The sequence below is a fragment of the Ostrinia nubilalis genome, chromosome 21, assembly GCF_963855985.1.
Source record: "Ostrinia nubilalis chromosome 21, ilOstNubi1.1, whole genome shotgun sequence".
NCBI lineage: Eukaryota > Metazoa > Arthropoda > Insecta > Lepidoptera > Crambidae > Ostrinia > Ostrinia nubilalis.
The window spans coordinates 11,023,078-11,047,370 of record NC_087108.1 but is presented as its reverse complement, the minus strand read 5'-3'; the positions used below and the strand labels follow the sequence as shown (position 1 = coordinate 11,047,370).

Below are 24,293 nucleotides of genomic sequence, written 5' to 3'. Positions count from 1 at the left end.
TCCAGACATATACTTACCTAAGCACTTAAAAAAGCGAGACTAAAAAGCCGTTGTGTTCTATTTTTTTTTATTAAATCGGAATCAGAATTTACGTGAAGTTTATCAAAAACTAGCCTGCCGCTCGCGGCTTCGCCCGCGTGAAATTTTGTCTGTCACAGAAAAACTTTATCGCGCGAGTCCCTGTTTCATAACCGGGAAAAAACTATCCTATGTCCTTTCCTGGGACTATCTCTGTGCCAAATTTAATCAAAATCGGTTCAGCGGTTTAAGCGTGAAAGCAAGACAGACAGACAGAGTTACTTTCGCATTTATAATATTGGTATAGATTGGAAAACTTTTCTTAGGCTGAGTTGCACCACCTAACTTTGACGGTAACTATAACGATAACCGATGTTTTTTGTATGGAGTTTGACAGATTTTTGAAAGTTAAAGTAAGATGGTGCAACCCAGCTTTAGAATTTTTAATTTTTTTTTATGTGACAGGAGGCAAACTTTCTTTAAACCATATAACCCATTGCTAAGCAATTCAAGTCTCGTAAAAATATTGAAAAGCAAGTCCGTAAAAATGTACTAGAGCCGATTTATGGCATCCTCAAGTTGTTTTACAACCTTTTTATGGTTAAAATCCAAACTTTACGATTTCAAACTAAAAGTGAGAAAGAAAAAGGATACCCAATTTATTTATTATATCAAAATTTTACTTCTGAGGCTCATAAAAATAAATATGTTTTAAGAAAAGCATGGATGCGATCGAGCCCTGCATAGTACCTACCTAAGCATTGGTGAAAATCTATTACTTATAATAAATCTGTAGAGAAGTCAATTCTGTACATGAAATATATTTTCAAAAAACTATCAGCGGGTGATTAGTGATCGATACTGATGCCAAAAATGCAATCAGTAAAATTTTTGTCTGTCTGTCTGTCTGTATGTTCCTTATAGAAACAAAAACTACTCGACGGATTTTAACGAAACTTGGTACAATTATTCTTCATACTCCTGGGTAGGTTATAGTATACTTCGGAATTCCCACTGGAACGGGAATTACCGGGAAAATCCTTTTGTATGAAAAATCTAAACCGCTTAAGTTAGACGCTTGAAATTTGGCATGCAGGTATCTTAGTAAACTTAAAGCTTAGTTACCACAGGATATTGCAAAATTCGCACGGGAACGGGAGTTAGCGGGAAAAAACATTTGTATGAAAAAATCTAAACCGCGTAAGATAGATGAAGGGAGTAAAACGGGATCCACGCAATACGAAGTCGCGGACGGCCGCTAGTAAATAATAAAATAAAAATACCTAATTGCTAGAAGACGTCAATGACTTTTGTAAAAAAATGGAAGTATAAGTTGCTTAGGTATAATCTTTGATTGTGAAAAGTCTATTATGTAATCTGAAATATGTAACAAATATTTGAAAGATTTCTTTTGATCTGACGCAATTTAAAACATTTCGAATTACTTCGCTCTGCTGGCTCTATTACCTGTATTCCTTCGCCCCAACATGGCGCCGTTGTTTATTCATAAAACCACTGCATAAATTACCGTTCGGTGCCATCTATAAAATAAAGCTGGGTAGTAAAAACGTTGAACAAAGCCTGGAAAGAGCGCCATTGGATTCGTATCGTGCCCTCGTGGTTGAGAACAACCCGAGTGAGCACTCGACATAGATCCAGCTTGGGGCGACTATCACGTGAGTGGAACTCGATTGTGTTTGGAGCGAGTTGCGTTCGAGAAGAGGTTATAGTGTACCAGATTTTTGAAGGAATTTTGGCGGGAAAATTTCACCACAGATTAGGAATATTTTTATTTTCTTCATAATTTTGTTTCTTTTGGAAAAAAGTTTTACATTATTTTGATATTATCTGAATCACCTGTGACGACGGTACTTTGTTGTAAATTGTTTTGTTCGGATCTTTTGTAGAAAATTATTACGTGACGGCAATACAAAGCGAAATAATATCATTGGACTATCTAGCTAGGCCATTACCAAGAAAATTGTTCACAAACTTATTTACCTGTTTAGAAAAACCTGAGGCGTATTCAAATTGAAATCATTTATTTGTTTTTTTTTGTGTCGACATTAATTTATGAATTCTCAATCCAACCGACCTCCAAAAGTAGGGGCCAACAGGGGTTCCCTGGTAAACCCCCGGTATTGGAGGGGACTGTTACGGACGCAGCGTTTGTAAATTATGTACCATTGTGCATCCACTGCATTCGCAGCTATACCACTTTATGTGTCGCTGCGGTTTTATTTTTCTCTAGAAGAGGTTATAAACGGCGTGACTAAATAAACTTCAGATAGGTAGGTAAGGCCCGTTTTGAAAAGCCAATCAGATTTCATTATTTCGACATTTCCTCTCCGCTGCGCTTCGGTGGAAAGGTTCGGACAAACCAACGCGTGCAGCGATGACGATGGCGATGGCGACCACTGCGCGTGCAAAAGTTGTTTCACACTGCCGCGACCGCGATGGCGATCACTGCGCGTGCAGGTTGTCACTGTCACCACAACTGTCACGCATATTGTCAATCACGCTTAATCGGCAAAATGGAAACTGAATTAAATGATTTGTTTGGAGCTTTTGATGCAATTGAGACAGTGGAAACACTTTTTCACTCAAGTTTATTTAGGCGGCCATATGTTATAGAATGAGACAGGATTACACGCGGTATAGGTAGTAGGTATTGGTTACTCATAACCAAGCTATATTTCTGGCTTCGTTTGTAGTCCCTAGAGCCCTAAAAATACCTTTTAATTGGATTTAAAGAAAGGTTTGACAGGAAGGAGGACTGCACAAAGGCTTTCTTGGCCTCAGTGGGGGGAATGAAACACAACGCGGACGGTTGATATCTGGTTTATTACTGTTATGCTATTGCTATATACAAGATTTACATAATGTACACAATTCAATGTGTCCAGTCCAATGTGCCGTCGGTGTAGAGTGCCTACGGTGCACGTTCGTTCAGGCAGGGTTCATGGGCCAGTCGGCTAGCATGTTGTAGGTCGCGGTCGATGCTGACGTGCTCGTACAGTATCCTTGTGGGCAAGTAAGATTATAACCAATTCATCTTTTTCCTTGAGGGAAAAAATTTGCCCCCATTACCTTTTACCATTGTCGTTCTTATCGTTAAATCGCACAAAACTACACAGAACTCAACACAACATCTATCAAAATCAATTTTCATTTTCATTTTTGGTGCAACAGTCATCTTGACATTTACTTTTTTAAGGCAAAGGAAATTACATTATGCACCCAAACCACAGAGTAGGTACATAATAGTCCAAATATCTTTTTTGTCTTTAATAATTTAACCCAAAAATACAAAAAGACATCAGTTTTGATCAACTAGGTGTTTCTAGTGGCACTAAATTAATGACTGAGACGTTTGATGACTTTAATTTGGTTTTTATTTATGGCATACTTAGAATTGCTCTAGGGCCTTTGAGAAAGCTGCAGACATGTACATTCTCAATTATTTTGTTCTGCAGATAATATCCCAATTTTATTTATGAAGTTGAAGAAGCAGGTTCTCGAGAAACCAAAAATAATTTGTTTATTAGGTACATAAAAATAAATTCTGATATTGATACTTTATTCTAAAACCTTTTTTATTATTCAAGTAGGTCAGACTAGTGGTATGTTATGAATAATTCATTTTTAATTGTGTAAAAACTTTTTAACAGATCCTACTTACTATTTATTACATCGATTTTAAAAAACAGAAACGTCACAGTGACAAATGTCGCGATGATCGCTGATCGCTGCGTGCAGACGCTGCATAGATCGCCGCGACCAATGACAGGACGCGTTGATGTGAACACATCGCTACAAATTCATACACGCTGTCTGGTCGCCATCGCCATCGTCATCGTGCACGCCGGCTGCACGCGTTGGTCTGGTCTAACCTGAAATGGATCGCGTGGAGAAGAGAGAAGTGTCACGCGGACTAATTTTTCTATTATAATTTGATAGTGATGACGGCGCGGCACAGAGCGGAGCTGTATTAGAGCGGAACGGAGCTGTGCGGAGTGTGTTTTCCTTTCATAGATAGCAATAGACTGACAGCTCACACACCTCTCGTCTTCTCCGCTCCGCTTTAGTGGAAATAGTCTGCCAGCTTCGCTGCACATCTCTTGTCTCTGCTCCGCTCCGTCTTGGTGAAAACTGGACCTCATCTTGGTATTGGCTGATGGTTTACATTTTATTTTCTTACACTTTCTTATTTCATTGTCGGCCGTTTGGTGGTGTGGTTCGAAACGGACTACTATTCCTGAGGTTGCAGGTTCGATTCCCGCACAGTACAAACATTTGTGTGCATGAACATATTTGTTTGTATTGGACTGGGTGTTTTCTATGTATGTATTTACAAAAAAAAAGTATTTAAGTATGTTTATATCCGTTGTCTAGTACCCATAGTACAAGCTTTGCTTAGTTTGGGACTAGAAGCGCAGTGTAAAATGTCCAAGGATATTTATTTATTTATTTATTTACTTCGTTCGTTAGGTCATCATCGTCATCCTAACAGCAGTCCCCACTTCCCCAGTCATAGCCATTTTAGTTTTTACTCTGTCTTCAGTTTTTTGAATCATCTAAGTTATTACTTCTGCTAGCGACTTTTCAATCACCACTTAGGTCACTCCACCAAACTAGGGTCTACTCTACGTTTGCCGAGTCGGTACAGTATTTACAATGCAATGAGTTATAACTATAAGTAATCAAAAAGAAGTTTGGGTATTTGACCGTTCAATCAGTGGTAAGTACTCACATTTATTATTTAGTTGAGATAAGTTTCAAAAAGTGAAGATGACATCTAAAAAACTTTACTCTGCAATTTTTAGACGAAATAAAATATGATGTAGCCATAAAACTGTCTCATTTGTGTCTGTGCCTACGGAAACGGGCTGCTTCAAGGACCTCCCCCCTTCCCCTCCCCCTGCAATGATCGCTTCTCGCTTAATTGACATCATTAGCATTGGCGATAGATTCCTCAAGTATTTATATTCACGATAGGTTCTGAAAAGGTTTCATTAAAAAAGTTTCAGTATGCCTTTAGGGCCCTGTCAAATACGTTTTGGCCTGGACGTTAGTCGTCCGTTTCAAGACCGCATGTGGACAATTGAAGAACAACTGCGTTGGAATAAAAATGTCAATTATCAAATGTAGAGTGCGGTCTTGCAAACGCATGATTGAAGTTATGCCCAAACGTCTAATTTGAAACTTAGTAACTATGTGGTAACTACTCAATTCTTCAAGTAGTGTCCTTCTCAAGGGTAAAATCCATCCAAATCCAAAGTTTTACCTACACAATTAAATAGCTTCAATGCGTGAAAACCTGAAATTTTGCCCGTGCCCTTTTAAATAATACATACCTCTACCTACGTACAATAAAATCCACTGCCTTTTTATATTCCTATTGAGACGCCCATACTTTTAACCTCTTCATATTCCTTTGAGAAGCCACTTATTTATCTTACTTTCCGTAATATGCTACGAGATTGGGATACAATATCCATTTTGAGGATACAGTCGCTGGATTCCATTTCACAATCGACTTACAACGATCCGTCTTTGAAGTGATATGAAATAAGATATTTTTGTCAGATCTAATCTAGATTCTTTTGGAATACTGATTAGGTTCGAGACCTACTTATTTTCGTGTTCATTTAACGATGGCAAAACTATTTTTTTTAACATTACATATTTTCAAAAGAGTGTTACTACGCCAGGTTCTATTTTGCTGACATTATTATGATTTTATCTCCACCTCAAACTTGTCATGCATGAAAAAAGTACCAGGGCGTAATAACAGTGAGAGTATCGTTCTATTTTAGACGAGGGCGTGGGACAGGCCGAGCCGTGCCGTCTGCTAACTACGCCAATGAAGTCAACGAACCGCTTCGCGTTCATGTTTGCCTGGTACTCCGCATGATAAAATACTAACAAGAATAAAAGTGTCTTTGTGTCTAAAAAGGTTTTATAACTTAGGTGCGAAAAAGGGAACTTGGCAATATTTTCTAACCCACTTATTTAGCGATAAAAGCAACTGGGTAATAAATAAATTAGAATCCATTTCCCATAACTTTATCTTTTACGTTTCAGGTAAGCCCATAAAACATGGCGCTATTGCCCTAGTGTGGTAGCGCAAAGGGGGTGGAAAAGTGAAAAATATCACGTCGAAATTCAAAACTATACTAATTTTCAAAGCTGCCGGAATACTTTCAGGCAAAACTTACGATATAAAGTTGAAGTTACTTCAGTTCTATTCGTTTCATTTCTCTCAATTCTGGAAACAAACTTCTCTCAATTACTGTACAAAAATGATACTAAAGTATGTATTTATACATTCCAATATACATTACAGAGAAGTTTATAATGAAAGCATGCAATGTTCGCCCGCTCTCTTTCATGTCGTAAGTGAATTTTTTCGTGCGAGGCAACACTCGAGAACATTTTCCCTTTGTGCGGTATTGTTCGTGGAATCTGCTTTTAGATGCATTAATGTTATCGTATTTCTTACAGGAACTTTTGTCGGGATAATGTACAACCTTCGCGGTAAACTTCAGAGGATATTGCGGGATGTATGAATAGAAATAATGTGAATACCTCTATAGAGGTTTTTATATGCATGAACGTACCTTCGCGCGTTATGATGTTGGGTAACAGATGAATATATTACAGGAAATATGAAGATGGCACTATAATGGCAAGATGAAGAAGAAATATGGCTGACCATTAATATTGCGTGCTTTCTCGGTAGTTACTTGACAGCAAATTGTTGATGTAAAAGGAAATATCTTCATAAATCTGATGTCAAAAACGTATTTATTTATGAAATATTAACTATAGTTATTTATTGTTATTCGGACAACCACACGTTAAGTGTTTACATTCAGAATCTAGAAGTGATTTTTTCAAGAAGATGATTTCATATTTTTTTAGGTAATTGCTACAAAATGAGAAACTTTCCAAGGATGCTAACATATTTCAAGCTTATCATAAAAGTGCAACTTTCCTTGTTTAACCTAATTTTAATTATGTAAGCAAAGGGTCCGCCATTTGCATTTTATTTGGTTAACTTTAACCACATTTTGTTCTGATCAGTAAGCGCAAAAATTTAAAATTCAAAAAACATTTTGCATCTTGATATTACGACTTTTGCTGTTTGATAAGTTTGAACAAAAGTTTAAAAAGTTTTACTTTTTCTTTTATAATGGCGTCCATTGTGATGTCTGTGCCAGTGACAACTTGACAGTATAATAAAAGACGATCGGACACAGTGTATTGAAATACTTTTTGTGAGCTATTAAAACGCTGTTTCATAGAAAATTTACCGTTTGACGTCCCTTGTAGGTTTGTTTTTCAGTATCAATATAAAATATCAGTATAAAAGAAAATGAGCCATATTTTCATACATAATTTAAAATCGACGCTTTTATATGAGTAGCTTGAAGAAATTATTAATGAATAGTGTTGTCTATTTGGTCGGTTCATACTCGTAGAGGCATTTGTTAGTGGTTTCTTTTTTTGGTTCAATATAGGTACTTAATCAAAATGAAAGAGTGGATGTATAAAACCCAACCAGTGAGGGTTGAGTAGTTCCGTAGAAAAGCTTTGGAATCCGCAACTAATTTAATCAGTACAATAAAGGAGTTCAAAGTATTGATTTCCCTCTGCTACAAAGCAAACAGATGACTGGAAAAGTAATACTTTTTAACAAAGAAATAAAAAGGACGAAGCCTTATAAAGCTAAATACTGTGGCATCTTATGTCGTTATAAATAAGTACTTATTTGCAACAAATAATTTTCTGATATGCTGTCAATTAAATATTAGAATAGGATCCAACACAAGATATACATATACTTAATTTGCTACACTGAAAAAATGATCATTTACCTGACTGGTTACACAAAAAAGTGACTTGCGAACTGAGTTAACCTATTACTATACCAGGTTTAGCTCACTACAACAGGCCTCCCCCAATGCTTTCCATGTTACCTAGTTGGTAGCGGCCTGCGTCCAGCGCTTTCCTGCTACCTTTATGATGTCGTCGGTCCACCTTGTGGGTGGACGTCCTTAAGTAACCTCCAGTTCGCAAGTCACTTTTTTGTGTAAACAGTAACCAAACCATTTTTTTAGTGTACCCATCCTTTTAAATTGCTTATCCAACATAGCTTGTAGAAACAGACAAATATCCACACTGGTCACCGCCCATTAAGACTCAATTAGGAGTAAGAGCGCCCGCTGCGTCGTCACGACAAACGGGAGAAAAACTACAACGTTTATTACGGCGGAGAAATATCGCGCAGCTTTATTACTGCCAGATGGCTCTCTAGTCATAAATGGTTCAATGTTTTGTAAAGTAGTATGAGTTGTTATCAAAACTTTACGTTTAATTGGGTATCATCATCAGATTTTTGTCTGCTCGTTTACCTCCTGTCAAATAAAAAAAAAAAGATTGCTCAGTCTCCAATACAAGAGCACGGCACTAAATACTAGAGGTAAATGAAGGACTGATACCCGTTTTCACCATTAATCCCTAACCTAATTTTTAAGTGTGCCTTTGAAAACAAAACTCCTGTTATATTTTACCATGAGGGTTCCTTAAAAATTAGGAATTGATTGTGACATCGGGCATAAGCCTACGCTACATTTGCATTTTTACATTATTATTAATTATATTATGTACTATCATAGTTTTCTGTATTATATTGTAAAAGCCTGATGCCCTATTCAGTAAAAGCGCTTTTTAAAAGCCAACACAGAAAATAAAAGACGAAAGAAGTTAGGTAAATAAATCTATTTGTGTGCTAAGTTTTTGGATGCACCAAACCAATCGTGATGATTCTTTATGCTTACTAAAATGGGAGCTTACAGACAATGGTACATTAGCGCGTTTTACATAGTTATGAAGAAAATAAATAGCTATGTATGTACTGTTGACTGTATGGAAACGCAAAAAACGTCGATAGTAAAGCGAAAAAGAAGTTATCGTCCCAGCCACCGGCTCGGAAGCGATGCTGCGATGTCAATTGAATCAGACTGGGGCGGTCACAGAAGGAAAACTGAACTTTTTTATGCTCGACCTTTTTTGAATGTGGCAAAAATTAAAAATAAATGAGGTCTTCTGATTTTATTTTTGCTTTTTTTTATAATTGCGTCGTGTGGTTTACATCTAGCCAGTATATCAAGAATTTGGAAGCGATGCTGCGATGTCAATTGAATCGGACTGGGCGGTCACGGAAAGAAAACTGAACTTTTTATGTTCGACCTTTTTTCACTGCGGAGAAATTAAAAAGTAAAAAAATGAGTTTGTTCTGTTTTTTATTTTTGCTTTTTTTTGGGTAATGGCATCGTGTGGTTTGCATTTAGCCAGTGTCAAGCGATGCCGATTGACATCAATCGAAATTGATCTGTGGCGGTCACGGAAGGAAAGTGAGACTTTTGGTAAGAAATCAAGGAGGAAAAATAAGGTTAGGTTTTGTTTTTAGTTTTTGCTCAGTTATCTTAGACTAGTTCTTTACTTTATTTTGTGGTTCATTTTAGTCTAAAAATTAATATTTAATTTAGTTAACTAACAGAATTACAATAAAATTACATCGTTTCGATTTGGTATTACTATCATCAAGTTATTTTAACAATCATAGGGTTTCATAGCATTAAAATTCATCCCTTTACCTAGGGTCTACATTAAAAAAGCAAAATAAGCCGGTACACGAAGGCAGGCAAGGCACTGCTCACACGCTCCGCTAGACAATCCCGTTTGATCCGCGCTCATGCGTGCCGTGCGCGCGTACCTTTATGATGTTCTATATTTAAACTCTGTGGTTGTCCATTTTGTAAAGTAAACTTTAGTAACTGGCCAGTGACCAGATTTTAGTTTTATGAATAATACGGCTGAGTTGCACCAACTTACTTTATCCGTAACTATAACAATGACCGCTGAATTTTGTATGGAGTTTGACATATTTTTGACGTTTGCTAAAGTCAAAGTAATGTTGGTGCAACTCAACCTAGATAATATTTTGTCTTTTGTTTATTTTTATTTTATTTTGTCTTATGGCTTCATTCTGCTTGCACATTCAACCAGTGTCAAATTTGTCTCGTCGAATATAAATTTTTTAATCGATTTCGTTTTTATAGGCAACCAATCTTTTTAATTCATGAACTATAGGGATTACTGCATTATAACAAAACCTCCCAGGCAGGGTAAAATTAAGCCTAGGCGCAGACCATCGATTTTTCGTCGGCCGATAGTTTATAGTCCAGTCAATAAATGCTTTAACGACGGTGTAGAGAGAAATCCCTGGAACACAATTTCTGACCTCGGGACTTTATTTAGACTAGTTAGGAGGAGAACATAGTAAAAGTCCCCGCCCTTAGCCCTTGAGCCGGCGGGGAGAGGGGGGTTTAAAGGTACCTCTTTTCGGTTTTTCGCTTAATCCTCGGAAACTATGCGTCCTAGTGACATGGCTACTATGAACCAAATGCTACAGGTGAGACAGTCAAGATTTTCTATATCTTGTATAGTTTTCGCGGCATCTGCTCTAGAAGGTCTGTAATATTGGAAATTTTAATTTTGTCTTACATGTTCCCATCAGGAGAAAATCGACTAAATCAACATTAAGCAAACATTATAGACATGGGGGAGCATGTTAAGCCTAGTTCCAGGGAGGGAACTGCATCGTGCGTATATTTAGACGAACTAATTGGAGCCACTTTTGACTCCTCATCACTCAAAAAGCACTGTGCATTAACACTTCAAATTAGGCTCATGTGTTGAGACTTGCAAGATAAACATTAGCTTCAAATTTCATAAATATACCTCAAACGGTTATTTAGGTATTTTTTTTACTTTTGCTATGTTCACCTCCTAACTAGTCTAAATAAAGTCCCGAAGTCAAAAATTGTGTTCCACGGATTTCCATCTATAATGCTTTATTGACTGGACTATTAGTCGGGCAGTTGATCAGTGTGGGCATGTATGGAAGTGCGCACATTACACCGATTTGATTTGGCCGATTCTTCATACAAATTAAAATCGGGTCCGACTATCGGCCAACTAAAAATCAGTGGTCTGCGCCTAGTCTAAGGGCAACTTTTGCCAAGTGTAAAACTAGAACACACACACACACACACACACACACACACACAACCTGCATGCAAGCCTATGTTTCTTTTTTTGCCCCTTTGACTGTTTTTTACGAGATTGTAATAATATATAGAATCCATTATTGGCTGTAAGAACAAAAATACCTGTTTGTATTATTATTATAAAGAGCTGTGGTTTTCTGAATAAAGAAAATAAAATAAATAAAATAAAATAGAAGAACTTTGATATCGTATTTAGCAAAAGCAAAATCCTCATTATTATTCTAAAACCATATAATATACATATTTCAGTCTATCTTTCAACGGGTTTAAAGTTAATATACGGTCTCTTTAATGTCGTGGGCCGCAGGTGCTCGTCGCGCTGATATATCGACCGCCCTGCACTACTCCTGAAAGGGTTGATAGTGTTGTTCGTAGTATCGATTATTTATATTTGATACAACTCCAAGTGCTTCCTCGTTGTGGAAAAAAATGATTTTGAATTAAAGATCACTTGAAAATCAGTATCGTGGAATTTAGTAAGACAACCTAGTTGTATAATAAATAATCGTTAGTATAAAAATCTACGTCACGTAAAATGCATAATGTATTATTTAGGATGCCTCCCTGCTTAGTTGTATAAAAACCGAGAGATCCGAGTCCAGCAGTGGAAGATTGATTCCTTTTTCATCGTATTTCTAATATTGGACATCTTTAGCCTTACTGCTACAATACCCTACTTTTTCAATGTTTACTTTAAAAAACCTAGCAGTCGGAATGCCCAGTTTTTGAAAAGGTGCCGTAAATTTGGAGTAACCCAATTAGGCTTTACACAACACAGGGCTTCATGTATACCTGCATACCGCCAGAACAAGTGTTTTCGTATTTTCGTGTTCTGAAAGCATTTCATTCAACTTTCAACGTTGGGGCTTTTATTTCAGTCTTAATTTTGGGTGCTCTTTTCATGCTTTTTTAGTTTGAAATGTGCAGGTTTGTTGTGTTTTGTAAATGTTAAATTACGCGACAAATAATGTTTTTACGGGACACTAGGTTCTTTATTGTGATCGTTAACTACGGTAAATAATAAAAGGAAAGTGCTGTTGTAGAATAAGATTAAGCGGCGTAAATTTAACCACATGATTTGGTGGAGACTGTATCGGACTAACTCCACTCACAAAGTGGACCGACGACCACTATAAAGGTAGCGGGAAGGCGTTGGATGCAAGCCGCTACCAAGTGGCAACCGAGGGATTTGGAAATCATTAGAGGAGGCCTATGTTCAGCTGTGGACATCCTATGGCTGAAATAATGATGAAAAATGTTCAAGCTGAAATATTTTTATCGATACTCAATATTAAGTGATAGGCCCATCCCTATTAACGGTTATGGGTATTCCAAAAATAGCTGTTTTCAAAGGGTGTCGCCGATGTAATTACGCGGGAAAACTTCGCAGCCCGCATTATGCGGGATTAGCGGTAGCCGGACCGATTCTAATCAGTCCCTGGAGGATGAACGGTTCCTGGGATATTATTAAATTAGGTTAGTTGTGGTTTAATCCTTTTTCTATTTAAAATAGGAGATTGAAAGACACGTTTTTATCTTAACTTGTATCAGTATTTTAGAATTTTACCAAAATTCCCGTTAACCCCTCCAGTTAAATCCACGAAAGAAAGCTCAGGCTGCCTAGGCGGGTCAAAGTCAAAAGTCAAAATTTCTTTATGTGTTATACAGACTATTTAAATACTACATAATTATGTACTTACATATCGTCAAATATTTAGATCTTAAGGAGCTCTACATGATTGTCTCATAATTAAGGTTAATCAGATCATGGGTTTTGATGAGTATGCAATTTCGTGCATTTCTTGAAAAAATATAAGTTCGTGATAGGAGTGGGTTTAAAATAATAGTCCAGAGATTAACGGAGATCCAACTGAAATTCTCAACTCAGAAGTTTTTGAAAAAGAAGCTTCGTATTATCAGTAGGCATCTCAAATCATTGACAGCATACTTAATTACTGACTCCAATGTCTCCAATATTACTCGTAACACAAGCATACGAGTACATAAATAGGTATTTAATTTTAGCTTACCATGAAGGGTTAACGGGACTTATTTAAAAAAAATATTTGTCTACGCACGGACATTGCCCGCGGGCGGCGTGACCGGAGGGCGGCGAGCGTTCGGCGAACGAACGAGCAATGTTCGGCTCGCGAGCGAACATCGACGAAGACGACGCTGACGCACTCTCTTCAATGACTTTGCACTAAACGGTCTCCTTATCATTGTAAATTTCATACAGTCCACTCGTTATTTCATTTATAAACTTCCACTACACATACTATCGAATCGAAGTAACAATATTCGACTAAGCCTAGGTGCAGAACACCGACTTTTAGTTGGCCGATAGTTGGGTCCGATTCTAATTTGTATGAAGAATCGGCCGATATAAAATCGGTGTAATATGCGCACTTTCATAAATGTCCATATTGATTACAGCCCGACCCAACTATTGACAAAAAGTCGGTGGTCTGCACCTAGACTAAACATAACGACTATCTATGACCTGAATGCCTATTAATAGATATTAATAACATGGCATGTAGGTTTGTTGTCGACACGAAAAGAAGAAGAATAACATGGCAAGGACCGCTTGATGCACTAATGGCGCAATCTCGTAAGCATCAAAGCGAGCCAGCTCATATCGCTCCGATAAATAAATTAATGCAAGCCAATCAGCGCACCCTGCTTCGTTATTGGATCGCTGCTGGCTGCAGGTAATTACTGGTAGGTAATCATATAGGGGTTAGGTACAGGCGACAGCACATATAATTCTAAAGATTTTGTTCCAAAATAAAACTTTTAGCGTTAAGAGCTGCATCTCAAACTTAACGACGACTGACGACTTAGGCAGTTCGATTTTTTCAAGTTATTTATAATTTCACACACTACTTAAATAAATAAAAAGACAGAAATTGTACCTACAGGGTACATACTACTACAAAGTAATTACGTAATAAGGTATAAAACCTGTGTAATAAAAATAAAAATAAATAAAAAGTTTCATCATCATCGTCATCATTTCAACCACAGGACCTGCTGAACATAAACTCCCCCAGTGATTTCCAAATTGCTCGGTTGGTAGCGGCCTGCATCCAGCGATCCAGAATCTTCCTGCTACTGAGATGAAACTACATATTGCTGCTTTTGAAGTAAATAATGTAGACTTATTACTGAAATTATTAAAACAAACTGGTTGGTGGTAGGGCTTGTTCTAAGTCCACCTGGCTAGCTACCACCATCTTACCTAAGTCTGTCGCCATGACAACAATGTAAACAGTATTGTTGTGTTCCGGCAGTTAGAGGTAAGATAGCCAGTTCCTCCGTGATTGAGGAATCCGGGTGAAGCTCGCTTCCACCTTCGGCCTGATCATCACTTACCATCAGGTGAGATACAGGCCAAGAGCTTCCTCGTTGTGGATAAAAAAAAGCGAAAGAATACCGATCTGAAAAACCCCTACAGGTCCACCTAGATCTGATACATGATATTAAAATAGTATTCCACTGCATTGTTCATTATTGCATAACGCCGTCCGGCTTATTGGCAATCAGCGGCTCGATTGATTCCGCATTGAAGCTCAGCACAATCGGTAATTAAACATGCCGGAGCTTACAAAGCGTTCATTTGGGATGAATTCTATGGGCCGAAGCTTTATGTTGGTTGGACAAAGTTTGCCAAAATACCTACCAACTATCGAATGGGTTTTGCCGTGTGTGAAAATCTGTTTTTTTTGGTTTTAGCTACTACGGCTTGGTTGCACCATCTTACTTTAACTTTGACAAACGTCAAAAATCTGTCAAACTTCATACAAAAAGCACCGGTTATCGTTATAGTTACGGTCAAAGTTAGGTGGTGCTTCTCACCCTAAGACGTCTACTGACTGACAATGTCTCGCTTTATGGACTCAAAATAATAAATGTTGGACAAAGTTCACCAAAATAACGGTTACTTCTCGCGGATTCGATCGCGTGGGTTTTGTATTTTTTTTTGTATCAATTATGTTTTTTTTTTGTATCAAAATATGGTTTTTTTTTTGGTTCAACTAGAAGACGTCTACTGCTGGATAAATGCTTCCCCAAGGATTTGTCTAAAATTCATGCGTCGCGTTTGTTTGTCTGTTAGCGATAAACTCAAAAAGTTCTGAATATTTTCATGTGGTTTTATGAAGAAAATCATATGAATGACCTCGTTTTTAGAAGGAAAAAAAGATCATTTCTATTCCGGTTTTTGAAAGAGACTGGCGCGCCCTACTTTGTTTTTGTATTAGTTTAGGAAAAAGTAAGTATAGAGTTAATATAATATAACTTTAAAAAAAAAAAAAAACTGACTTCAAATGCGTGAACACAAAAAAAAACTAAAAATTAAAAATATTGCGTATAAAAAAGTTCATCCCCAATTTTCCACCCTTGGGGGTGAAATATTTTCTTCAAATTCGCATGAAACCACCCTTTTGATAATACCTATTCAACAAAAAAATAATCGTTCAAATTGATTTATAATCGGCGGAGATATTGCGTATAAAAAAGGTCATCCCCAATTTTCCACCCTTGGGGGTTGTTTTTTCTATTATTAAATTTAAATGGGACCACCCTTGAGATATTACCTATACGCCGAAAAAAGATTTGTTCAAATCGGTTCATAATTGGCGGAGTTATCGCGTAACAAACATAGAAAAAAAAAACATACGGGTCGAATTGAGAACCTCCTCCTTTTTTGAAGTCGGTTGAAAATAAAGTACGGAACCCCTCTTATCCCAGTCCGACTCGCACTTCCCCAGTTTTTTGTTTCACAAAATGCTTAAAATTAATGTAAGAACAGGCAGATTAGATGGTTTCCGTTCGCGGCCTCCACTGGGGCGAAGATAACGATGATAAATTACTTATGCGGTTTGACGGATCAACAAAATGGTGGGTGACGATCGAGTATTTTGATAGAACACGCGTTTGAATATGTGTTACGGTCAAAGTGATAAATGTGAAAATTATGAATAATCGCCGGTTATTATTAATAATTACCGCATGATTTGGTAAATGTAATTAATATGAGGTCATTTATGTGTGTATAAAACTAAATACCGCCGCACCTTAACCTATTTTTCACTTTAAATCAAAACATTATGTTATAGGCATCATGGAAAAGTAATATTATGCAAGAAACATTCCAAACTCATTATGCCAAATTATATTAATATATGATATCAAAACGTTCAAAAGTTTGGCTGTACACGTGCACGTACACAAAATGTTGTTCTCTTTTATGAAATTTGTTAGTACTAAGATTGAATTATTAAATAATCACTGTTAAATGTAATTAATTTATCACTTTTACCGCGACTGTCGGTAATTATTCATAATAACCGGTTATTATTAATAATTTTCAATTTATCACATTAACCGTAACATATGCACAGTTGACAGCGTAGCTAGTAAATTACTTTCCTCAACTCATTTTGAATCCTATAACATAGTAAATATAAGGTTCAATGAAGAAGGGACTACAAGTTTATTTTTATTTTTTTTAAATACTAATGAAATTATGGTCTACATTGACAAAATAGACTTAATGTCAGCAGGGGAACCCCATTGCAAGGTTATAGGACTGACTTTTAGGTTCGTTATTAAACTAGGAAAGTAACTGACGTACCTATAATCGTACAGTCATGTTATTCTTGCCGTTTCAATATTTTATTTTATTTATTATGGTACAGCAACAGATTGCAAATCATGGCTTAAACATAAAATATGGTAGCGCATTTTCTTACATAACTTTTCAATTCCTATCATTGGAGGTCCGAAAATATTTCTCATACAATTTGATACCATAATGATCATTCTTCATAAAAAATTTAAAACCTACATATTTAAAAACATAATCATTGATATTCATAATATCACTAATCATACACTTAGTTTTTACTAATATTTGTTTTCATATATTTTTCTATACTAATGATCGAAACTCATAATCATTCGAATAAATAACTACAATATTCATAAACGTGAGGTATCCTAATATTTGTTTTCATAAATTTATTACTCATAAGTGTATTTATCCATAATATTGAAAATCATTATGTCTATATTCGTATTAAATCGTATTGTAACATTAAATTAATTTGAAATGGTCCAAAACAGACAATATTTTGTGCCACAAAACTAACGTGACAGAAACGAATCGCTGCAAAACCGACTCCACGTAGTCTTGTCTGCCCTACCCCTAGAGTGTAATTTAAAAGCCGGAGGCGCGGAGGGAGGGCAGCCCTCGCCCGCTGTAACGAGGCTCAGGCGCCCGGGTGAGCTGGAGCGGCTGAGGCAAAAAGCCGAAGCTGCGGAAGCAAGCGTGGGCGCCTGAGCCTCGTTACGCAAGGGCGGAAGGGCTGCACATCCCGCAGCGCCGGAGACGAGGAGATACCAATGCATGCTGCATGCTTGCTCTTTCATGCTGCATGCTCTGCATGCTTATCTACTCTATTAAATTATATATGATTTTTTTAAAGATACGAGTATGTCTGTTATAAAGTAAATTATTCTGAACAACAACATTATGAGTTGAAGTATGTTCTTAGTAACAACATTATTAATTAAAACAATATGATCACTGAATGTTATGAAGAAAAAAGATCTGAAAATAAAAATTATGTATTTTAAATGGTTCTTGGTAGTAACAGTATTGATAAAAAAATTATGATTTCTAACTGTTATGAGCTCCGATGGTAGTAATAAAAATGTATGAATAAAAAAAGTATGAAAAATAAAATTATGAAGAGAGATTATTATGAACACAAATCGGTAGTAAGACAAAGAATAGGATTTACAATTTTATGTGAGCCAATATAGAACCATAAAATATACGTAGACGTAGGTACATTCAACAAAGATCCTACTCCTACTATCCTACTAATATATAAATGCGAAAGTTTGGATTTATGAATGTTTGTTACTCTTTCACGCAAAAACTCCTCACCGGATTTTGTTGAAACTTTACAGTATTATTTTTTATAACCCAGAATAAAATATAGGCTATAATTTATGATGATAATGTGACAAACTAAATTTCACGGGGGGGTAGCCGCGAGCAAAAGCTAGTAACAAATAATTTGCACTCCGATTGTAACTGAATACAATTACAATATTAATATCATTTAAAAAGCCTTTTTTCCGTTCCATACATTATATGTTCATGGTTTCATCTCTCAAATCGCCACTGTGGTATCAAATGCAATTAATTGTAGCAAAAATGCAGTCTAATGTGCCGTGGACTGTACACAATTTATAAATGAGTCTGCGTTTGTTCCTGTCCGAACTCGGTCGCAGTTCTTCCGGATACAAAGCTGTAGCTCTGTTTCTAGGAAATTACCTTCGTTAGAACCGTTGGAGTAATACAGATCACAGCTTGCACTATTGTTGAAGAAAAGCGGCCATTTTGCGATGCCATTAAAAGTTGTTTGAAAAATTGCACTTTAATCCATGTTGCACTATGTTCTAAGTAGTTTTTGCTGAAAAGCTGCAATAGTTTTTATTTGATTTGATGATATAAAGTTCCAAAACTATTGGAGTATTTTTTAGGCCAACTTGCTTTTGTTCGATTCTTAGTATTGTTTTATTTACAGACATAAGAGCCACTTTACATGTTTGAAATATTTTTTCACCTTTGTATGGAAATTATTGCGTTAATTCCCTTAGAATGGTGAAATAATATGGGTAAAGCTAGTTTCTTTGTTATTGCAAGTTGTTCTCATTCATAAATGCACATTTAAATATTTCTGCAATTACATTGCTTTCGTTCTTTAAACTATCAGTCGTGTATTACCACCAAGTAACCTGAAAATACAAACAAACTTACAATGAATATACCTCGTTGAATTGTAACAAACAGAGCTATTAAATTTGAATAAATGACCGTGGAAGTACCAGGAGAGCAGAACGGAAGAATAGATTAACTTTAGCCAGTGCTCGGAGCTCTCTTGAATTTATTCTGTGGATGCTAATGAGCTATACAAGCTCTCGCGAGCTATGTTCGCCTGGTACACCTGGATAATTGCCATGCTAATTCAAGTTTCATTTTACCTTATCGCCCGTATTCTCAAACATTACTATGAGGTTTCACAGTGCGCGTGGACGCACAGGGTCACAACTCTATTCAACGCTTTGCGTTCGATTTGCTCCTTCACTTAAGTAAGCATCGTTTGTGAATACTGGCGAAGTTGTATAAAATATTTAAGAATTTGCTTTATTTAAGAATTGACTAAAATTAGGAAATAGGCTTACGCATCTTATTCATAAACATTACTAAGTATGAGGTTTCACAGTGCGCGTGGACGCACAGGGTGACACACGAACCAATCACAGAGCTCTATTCAACTCTGTGTGTTCGATTTGCTGCTTCATTTAAGCAAGCATCGTTTGAGAATACGGTCGTTAGAAAATTCCCTGAAGAAGGTCTTTCTAAGATAAAATAAATAATTTACGACTAATATAATTGAATTAGGCAGTACTAACTACTAAGTAGTCTAACATAAAAAATAGGCAATTGAATTAGGCATAATAGGCATTTAGAATCTTGTTCGATTTCCTGGTAAAGAATACACAGTGATTATCACTACATATTATAAAACAAAGTCGTTTTCTGCTGTCTGTCCCTATGTATGCTTAGATCTTTAAAACTAAGCAACGGATTTTGATGCGGTTTTTTTTAAATAGATAAGAGTGATTCCAGAGGAAGGTTTTTAAGTATACATTGTACCTGTACGAAGCACGGGTGGGTCGCTAGTATAGGTGTACCAGAATCTCATGGAAAATAGGGAAAATAAACTTTGTTGAGAGCAATACTGGGGAAATTGGAATAAACGATCTTGATACTGTTTAATTTTTTACTTTTATGACTAATATTAATGAACATGAAGTACGAATATACATTTTAGGTAGGTTGTGTGGTGGAAGAATGTTGTTATACATCAGAGCCCCGATTACGGTAACTTTTATAACGTCTACAATCCAGACGCGATTCTGATTCTGCGATACGATTGGTCAAAACAGCTGACGTACGCTGTTGAACGACCAATCGTATCGCAGAATCGAGAAGCGTGTCTGGATTGTTGACGTTAAAAATTACCGTAATCGGGGCTCTGGTTTTTAACATAGGAAAATGTCTTGGAAATTAAATAAATCGTCTGTGAGAAAAGAAATGTCTGAGAAATTAATTATTTAAATTACCTACATATTTTCGCGTGGAACTGAAACATAGGCGGTGCCGTTCTTTTTGTATATGGCCAGGTCTGGGTTATTTAAAAAAAAGGTTACATTTTATTAAGAAAGAATCTTGAGTGACCCTAGCTGAAAAATTAAAAACTGCTAGATTTTAAAAAAAATGAACTGGCTGGATCAGGGGTGATTTACTGTTTGTACTCCGAATGACTGTGTGAATACACCGATCAAAATGGCGTGAATAGTTATGCGCAACTTTAGGGCAATGTAACTTATTTATTTGTAGAGATATTTTCATGTTTATTTCACAATTATTATTAGTTCTACTTATATTTATTTCAAGTTTATTTCAAAGAAAAAAATTGGAAACTTCTCCATTATTCAATCTTGCTTTATGAAATCTTTTTCAATTTTCTTTACATGGTCATAACATCTGCACCAATTTGTGAGATATACCTGAAAACCCCGATAAAGCAGCTATTAAGTAAGAATAATATAAAAAAACACAACCCTCCTTCTGACACAGTTGGGTAATAAACTAAATGTATCAAAACATTTCAGTCCAACTTACTGTCAACTCGACGACGCGCTTTAGAATCAAAGATCGACTTTGAATTATGCCTTATTTTACAATTCACATTGAAAACAATATGCCTTGCTTGAACTTTTTCGACTTTTTCACAAAAATAACAAATAGTCAAGAAGAGATTACAAAAATTTTGCAGCGGCTGACAGATTTCATAATTTTCTTTGACAGGTGACAATTAAACCATAGACAATTGCCATATGAAAAACACACTTTTCCAATATTTTTGTTTGCCATGAGATTCTGGTACACCTATAATATCATAACTGTATAGCAATGATGGTATCGTGAATAAACATAAAATATTACAATACCAATTGTTTTTGCACGATAAATCTTGATAGAGTCACAAAACTTATGGACTAAGAGTTGGTGAACGCCAGACCTACGTCATTTTATAAAAGCTGAAAGTTTGTCAGCGTATGCTCCCAATATAAGTAAGAATGTTGGTGGATTATGAAGTTTGGGTCATCGTGGCTTTGGCAGGTATCCTAAAAAAATTGTCTGGCAAGGAGTTGGAACTGTCAAAACTGGCTGTTGTGGAAACAACTTCTAATCATTGCCCAAATATTATACATAAAATCTGATTTTATGGTACGTATAATCTTGATAGAGTCACAAACTTATAAAATCTGAGTTCAATTAAGACAACCTTTATTTAGTACCCACTATGGGTATCATTTTAACCTAATATCAAGTACTATCTTGTCCCATAAAAGTGAAAAAGTGTAAAATATTTTTTACCCTCACACCCTCATTTGACATTTATATCGATAACTTTATCGATAAGGGAAATGGCCGTTATTTTTTGTTTACTCAATACAAAAGGCGTGCAGATGCTTTCGACAGCTTGGAAATATTGCCCACCCTAATATTTTGTACAACGAGGCCATAACTTATTTTTGCCCTTAAAACGTTTTGATGAGAAGGCTATTGGGAATTCGATAGTTTACACCACTAAATACTAATTTTAAAATACTTCATTCATTAGGAATGATATCCAGTTATTTGCAGAAACTTTTTTTTGCAGGTTTAGTAGGTAGTATACGTGTGAAAATATTAACATGCTCGGAACACTGCACCCGGAAAAACAGATCCGTTCGAATTTCACACGACACAGTGTCCCGTTGTGCGGGAACCGGGCGAAACCACGGGCAAAAGTTACTATAGTATAAATTATATTTTTTTTATGTGACAGGAGGCAAACGAGCAGACGGATCACCTGATGGTAAGTGATTACCGTCGCCCATAGACACGCGCAGTCTCAGGGGGGTGCCCTCTCAGACGCATAACATTTTTCATCATAATTTAGTTTGGCATAACAGTATTTGCATAAATTTTTTTCGCATAAACTTTGATATGCATAGTTTTCTAAATGCATAATGATTTCTTAGGCATAATAATAACTTTCTCAAATTTTCAATACCATAATTTAAATAATCATAAATATAAAGAACATAATTTTTATATACATAAAGTTTGTTTTTAATAAAATACTATAAACATAATGTAATTATTTATAACATTTAAAGTCATAAATATTATCTATAAGAGCAACCGACATTGAAGAGTAAATAATTATGTATTTGTGATGTTGCGAACGATCCTCCTTCCACCTTTATACTCTTTCGGCCTATAGATTTGCAAAAACTAAATTCTCTGTATCATTGTCATTTTTGTTCTTAATTTTTGACCTGTCTCTTAGAAAACTTAAGCTCGTGAAATTACATTCTGTTTGATCTCGAATCCCTCTTATCTATTATAACGCACATATTATACAGTCCACATTTCTTTTACAACATTAAGCTTGCCTGGTCTGAAATTATGTTGATCCCGACTGGCCGTGGTCTCTTCCACGTGGTACTAGTCTGCCCTATACTAGAGTGTAATTTAAAAGCCGGAGGCGCGGAGGGAGTGCGGTCCTCGCTCGCTGTAACATATATCCGGCAGCCGTGCGAGCTGGAGCGGCTGAGGCTGGTCGCCGAAGGCGACCAGCAAGCCGAAGCTGCGGAAGCGAGCATGGCATGCCGGGTATATGTTACGCCAGAGCGGAAGGACCGCACTTCCCGCAGCGCCGGAGATAAGGCAATCCTAATGCTTGCTTGCATGCTTGCTTGCTTGCATCCTTGCTTGCATGCTTGCTTGCTTGCATCCTTGCTTGCATGCATGCTTCCTTGCTGCTTGCTTGCATGCTTGCTTGCTGCTTGCTGCTTGCTTGCATGCTTGCGTGCTTGCTGCTTGATTGCATGCTTGCTGCTTGCTTGCATGCTTGCTTGCTGCTTGCTTGCTGCTTGCTTGCAGGCTTGCTTGTTTGCATCCTTGCTTGCAGGCTTGCTTGTTTGCATCCTTGCTTGCATGCATGCTTACATGCTTCCTTGCAGCTTGCAGCTTGCTTGCATGCTTGCTGTTTGATTGCATGCTTGCTGCTTGCTTTCATGCTTGTTTGCATGCTTGCTTGTCTATTTATATTTCTTAACATTATGGTATTTTGTATGTTATGAATGGTAAAATTTATGGCATTGGTTTAGATGCCAATAAATGTTATGCCTAGAAATCGTTATTAAAAAAACGGGAATACAGAAAAAATATATACTAAAATATTATTATAATAAAAGTGGTTATGGCAAAAAAATATATGCCTTATGATTTATGCTGTATGAACGTTATGCGAAATGATGAGTATGCCAAAAAACTTTATGCACTCTTAAATTATGACAATATTTTTTATGCAACCGAATATGGACCCGTCTCAGGGGCGTTACAGGTGCGTTGCCGGCCTTTAATTAATACTTTGTCTCGGTGAATAAATGATCATTTTAATCATTTAATCGAGCTGATACGGTTACGATCCCTTTCCGGGTTGTTTAGTGTACGTCCTTAAGACGACGTACAGCCGCAAAGCAACTTATGCTTTGGCACTAACTGCTTATTACCAAAAAATGAAGCTGGGCTGAATGAATGGGTGAAGCTCGCTTCCACCTTCGGCCTGATCGTCACTTACCATCAGGTGAGATACAGCCCAAGAGCTTCCTCGATGTGGATAAAAAAAACCAAACTCAAAGAGCATGACTGTTGTTTTTCCTTGGAGCACGGAAGTCGTGCGGCTGACAGCCGACCCGATCTGCCAAATTGCCCGCCGTCAGTACACTGGGAAAATTGGTGAAAGGGATGTTTGTTTGCTGAAAACACTTCAGAAGCTAATAGCATGGCTCATTTTTAGGGTTCCGTATTACAAGGAACCTTTATAGTTGCGCTCTCTATAGTTGTCCCTCTGACAGTTTCTTAAGTCGACAACTCTTGTTAAACATATTAATCTTATTTTAAATCTGAGGTATGTTTACAAAATA

General features: G+C 36.6%; 1 protein-coding gene across 1 annotated transcript in view; it reads right to left on the bottom strand.

Moving 5' to 3' along the window:
• Positions 1 to 24,293, bottom strand: part of LOC135082489 (uncharacterized protein CG3556) — a 144,747-nt gene that overhangs the window by 57,775 nt on the left and 62,679 nt on the right. The window lies entirely within an intron of this gene.